We start from the raw sequence: 6,000 nt of genomic DNA, 5'->3' as shown, positions 1-6,000 counted from the left end.
GACTGCAAGGAGATCCAACTACAAGGAGATCAGTCCTGGGTGTTCTTTGGAAGGACTGATGCTAAAGCTGAAACTCCAATACTTTGGCCACCTCATGCGAAGAGTTGACTCATTGGAAAAGACTGATGCTGGGAGAGATTGGGGGCAGGAGGAGAAGAGGATGACAGAGAATGAGATGGCTGGATGACATCACCGACTCGATGGACATGAGTTTGGGTGAACTCTGGGAGTTGGTGATGGACAGGGAGGCCAGGCATGCTGCAATTCATGGGGTCACAGAGTTGGACATGACTGAGCGACTGAACTGAACTGAAGCCCATTTGAACTCAGGTGGCCTCCTGTTTGAAAACACAGCTAAAAACCCACCATGTCTAGAATCTGTTCTGTTAAGACCTCTACCCATCTCCATTTGTATTTCCTGGTCTCTTTTGGCCTACGTGCATTTAGAATATACTCTATGTATGCATTTCTCTAATCATTAAAATAGAAGAGAGATGTTTTAAACATAGTTCAAACACCCTATTTTATCTTTGGACTTCAATTCTAAATATCTGTAGTGTTCCAAAAAGCTTATGCTCATATACGTATTTGTTTGGAAAGTTTCCCTTCCATTTTTAAAACACTTGATTGCTATAGTTTCTAAGCATTCAATCACAATAATACTTTTTAATTAGCTTAATGCAATACTCTGTTAATTTAAAAGCATTCATGTAATATTGAACAATAAGGTTGTATTTTTAATTAACTATAAACTCCTTGAAGTTAGAGATTATCTCTTAAATTTCTTTGTAGCGCACATTTACAGAACAGTGTTAAGATTTACTGATTGGCAAATTTGGGGTTTTAGTAAGGTGTCAATCATAATACTAGCTGAGAAGTAAAGCAAGCATATGTGCATTGTTTATTCTTTTTAATCTATGAAAAGTATGGGAGTATTCTAGTAGTATTCATTTACTGCTATTTAATTTCAATTTTTTCTGAGTATGACTGATTTGTGAAGTCTATTTTTGTTCTTTCCTTTTTGTACTACTTAAGCAATCAGACATGACAGAGTATGCAATTATTCTGAGGGGTGGGGCCATGCCCCTACTTGCATAGATTTTGTTTTACTCATGCTTTCAATTATGACAGATATGCAATTATTATACAATATGTCTTGAAACCATCAAAATAGTCAGTTATTTACAAAAACAAGAAAGAACCTACACATATGCATTTCCAAATTAAACTGCTGAGATATTTTTATTCCAACTTAACATTTGTATTTCTAAGTAATTATGAGCCTGCTCTTTGATAGAATAGATTAGTTAGACTATCCTACAGATAAGTATATTCATTATTGTTTTGTTCATATTTCTCATATATTTAAAAAATGTGGTTTATATTTTGTTTTTATTTAGTCACTAATTTGTGCCTATCTCTTTGCAATTCCATGGACTGCAGCATGCTAGGTTACTCTGTCCATGGGATTTTCTAGGCCAAAATATTGGAGTGGGTTGCCATTTCCGTCTCCAAGAGATCTTCCTGACCCAGGGATAGAAACCAAGTCTCTTGCATTTGCAAATATTGGCAAGTGGATTCTTTACCACTGAGTCACCAGGGAAGCTGATATATATATATATATATATATAACTCATTGACTATTCAGAATCATTCTCCCTCTTGAGAGTCCCTTGGACTGCAAGGAGATCCAACCAGTCCATCCTAAAGATCAGTCCTGGGTGTTCATTGAAAAGACTGATGCTAAAGCTGAAATTCCAATACTTTGGCTACCTCATGCGAAGAGTTGACTCATTGGAAAATACTCTGATGCTGGGAGGGATTGGGGGCAGGAGGAGAAGGTGACGACAGACGATGAGATGGCTGGATGGCATCACTGACTCGATTGACACGAGTTTGAGTGAACTGTGGGAGTTGGTGATGCACAGGGAGACCTGGCGTGCTGCGATTCATGGGGTCGCAAAGAGTCGGAACACGACTGAGTGACTGAACTGAACTGAACTCTAATTGAACTATATTCATTTTTAAAGAATAACTAATTAGATGAATAGAAAACAAATTCAATGAATTTAACCTCAAAATGTAAAAAGCATGGATATTTTGCTATGCATTTGGTCCCGAAATATCTGAATCTGAGTCGATAAATTGAAGTTTTTGCTGAGCAAACACAAATTTAGGCTGATTCTATCTGAAGCATGCTAGACTATGAAATAGTAAATATCTCATTCACGTGTACCTAATGATATGATAAAAATGTGGGCTCCCTACATGGCTTTACAACTAGTACACTAAATGCTTTACTGCCTTTTAATTTGGTGAGCTTCATTGTTCTCTTTTCATCAATATTATAATAAAATTGAAACAAAATTGATAGCTCCATATTTCTATGGAATGCTAGTATGTTCAATTTGAACTCTTCAACATTTAATTTTAATAATTCAATCTTGAGATTATTATTCAATATCTGTTCCAATGATATGCAATGACGTATTAGAATACCATTAAAATATATAAATAGTAAGCACTTGAAAGTGATAGCTATTTTCTAATTTTTAAAAAAATTTTAGTATAGACTGACCCATAAATCTATGCTGAGAGTTTTCATGTAACATTAGACAATTCTTGATATCATGTGTATTAAAATTTTTCTGCTACATAGAATTAAAAGTAAAAATAAATGGGACCTAATCAAACTTAACAAGCTTTTGCATGGCAAAATAAATCATCAACAAAATGAAAAGACAACTTATAGAATTGGAAAAAATATTTGCAAATAATGAGAGTGACAAAAGTTTAACTTCCAAATTGTACAAATAGTACATGCAACTCAACAGCAACAACAAAAACACAACCCAAATAAAAAATCTTCTATTTAGAATATCTAAATAGACATTTCTCTAATGAAAACATAAAGATGGCCAACAGGTACACAAAAAGATGTTCCACATCACTAATTATTAGAGAAATGCAAGTCAAAACTACAATGAGGAATCACCTCACTATGGTCAGAATGGCCATGAGGGCCATGGAAAAAATGGGAACCCTCTTACACTGTTGGTGGGAATGTAAACAGTTGCACTATTATGGAGAAGAGTATGGAGGTTCTTTAAAGAAACTGAAAATAGAGTCATCATATGATCCAGCAAGTCTACTTCTGGCCATACATCCAGGAAAGACAAAGGCTCTGATTCAAAAGATATATGCATCCTGATGTTCAGAGCTGCACTATTTACAATAGCCAAGACTTGGAAGCAACCAAAGTGTCCATCCACAGATGTATAAATAAAGAAGATATGGTACTTACACACAATGAAATGTTACTCAGTTATGTAAAATAATGAAATAATATTTGCAGAAACATGGATGGACTTAGAGATTATCATACTAAGTGAAGAAAGTCAGACAAAGACAAATATAATATGATATCATTTATACGTAGAATCTAAAAAACAGTACAAGTGAATTTATTTACAAAAGACAAACAACTTATAGACATACAAAACAAACATGGTTACTGGCAGGGGTGGGGGCAGAGAGATAAATTGGGAATATGGGACTAACAAATGCATACTCTTCTATATATAAAGTAGATAAACATAAGGATCTACTATATAACTGGTCCTTATAATAAACTATAGTGGAAAAGAAGAGAATACAAATATATACGGATACATAGGCATAACCAAATCAGTTTGCTGTACACCTGAAACTAACATAATATTGTAAATCAACTATGCTTCAACAAAAATTATTAATTCCATTACTAATTATCTGAGATCATTTTCTGACCTTATCACCTTCAGTAAAGTAGTGTGCCACCTTTCTTGTTATATCTCTTTACAGCATTTTTTATGATTCATATCCTTTTCTGAAATTATTCAAATGTATATATTATTATATATTTATAATATTCACTTGTAACAACAAATATTATAAATTACTTGTTATTTATATAGTTGTTTATGTTTGTCATTTATAATAGTCATAAGAATAGCACCAATAACAAAAATCTTTAATAACATTTAATGGTAATTAAGATTTATTGGACACTTATAATAAGTCAGAAACTATCCAAGACCTTTATAGGTATTAACACATGGAATTGTCATAAGAACCCTCTGGAACTTGCAACTATTATTATCCTCATTTGATAGGTGAAGAATGAGTGACAGAAGTTTCCTGTCCCAGTTCAGTTGCTCATTCATGTCCGACTCTTTGTGATCCCATGGACTGCCTTGATTCAATTCGCATCATATTTGTTATTTTTCCTCTTCATTGTCTTCTGCCTTAATCACGGTTCACTATATTTCTATAAGAATCACCATTTTCATAAAAGTGAAATAAGTGTTACATTCGCTCAGTCATGTCTGACTCTTTGCAGCCACATGGACTGTAGCCTACCAGGCTCCTCCATCCATGGGATTTTTTAGCCAAGAGTACTGGAGTGGGTTGCCATTTCCTTCTCCAGGGGATCTTCCCCATCCAGGGATCACACCCAGGTCTCCCACATTGCAGGCAGATGCTTTACTGTCTGAGCCACCAGGGAAGCCCTAGTGTTACATCAAAGATGTCTAAAATCCATTTGGGGAGCATAAATATTTTAGTTCATGTGCATGCACACACACACACACACACACACACATATATATATATATACTCATAGTGAATAAAATAAAAGTTATGGAATATTTCCCCAAGATATAGTCCAGTTTGTACTTTGAAAATATTCCTCTGAGTAAACCAGAATATAGAAAGCATTGTCCTCAACATTTTGGTGGCTGTTTTCTATCTGCCTCTAAAATCCCTACATAATTACCTTTATTGAACTGTTTAAGCACAGAAGCATTTAAAGAGAACCCTTAAAAAAAAGGAAAAAGAGTTGCAACATTGCTGTTTCCACTTCCTCTTGTTCCAATCTGGTTTTGGTCTCTCCAAATGCATTGAGGTGTTTTAGTCAAGTCACTGACAAACTCTGTCTCCACTTTCTTATAGCAAATGGTTACTTTCCCCTACTTTTTACTCTCTTACCTTCTCAGATCCCATCATGCTAGTTTTCCACCTAGCTCACAAGCACCTCCATTTCAGTCTCTTCTGATTCTGTACCTCGAAGTTATACATGTGAAGTTATTGAGAAAAAATATATTTCTTCAGATAAAGCTAAGGTATATTAGTAAGCCAAATGTTTAATAAAAAGTTTTACTTATGACTAGAGATGGGTTACAGAATTTGGCTACAAGCCAAAAAATAAATAAATAAATAAAAGACTTTGTTCAACTCTTCTTGATCTGATGACATCTAACAATCCTAAAATGGACTGGAATAACATATTGCACCTTAACTATGGATATAATGTAACTTTTAATTCTGATTATGTTTTAACCTGGTTTAATGACTGTTCTGCCTCACATCTGTAATTGCAGAATAGGGTTCGTTTCCAACCATCTGAAAGTTTTTAGTAACAAATGGTTGTCCAGACTCCTACGAGTGCCACAGCCTCCTCCAACTATTACTTGGAGCCCTGGATTAGAAACCCTCAATATGAGGCTTAGGAGAATATGCTGCCCCAATAATTTAGGGACGATGCCCCTCAACAGCAGGAAGTAGTTATGGAATGAAAATGATGCCCCTTTTGCTTGGCAACACAATTCTCCTGAAAGAAAGGGGGGGAGTGAGAGAGTCAATTCCTAGGCAGGTTGATAAGAAGTTCAGGTTCCCTGGGGAGGAGAGGGGGTCTGGGGCTCTTGAAGAGGAGAGACGTGTCTGGAATTCTCAAGGAGGAGGAAAGGACAAATGTCTTTTTCTTTTTTCTCTTTACAACCCTTCATTTTAGTAACCTAAAAGGTTTTTCTTTAAGCCTGAAACAGATGATTGCACAACAAACAACTCAGTTTAAACTCTGTAGTAAGGATTATATAACAACAATGTATCCTGCTTGAGTACAGTTTCTCCTTCCTAAAAACCTGACTAATCCTGATAGTTTAGAATGTATATTATGGGAGT

The sequence above is a fragment of the Bos taurus genome, chromosome 7, assembly GCF_002263795.3.
Source record: "Bos taurus isolate L1 Dominette 01449 registration number 42190680 breed Hereford chromosome 7, ARS-UCD2.0, whole genome shotgun sequence".
Taxonomy (NCBI): Eukaryota; Metazoa; Chordata; class Mammalia; order Artiodactyla; family Bovidae; genus Bos; species Bos taurus.
The sequence above is the reverse complement of the archived record's forward strand: the minus strand, read 5'-3'. Positions refer to the sequence as shown.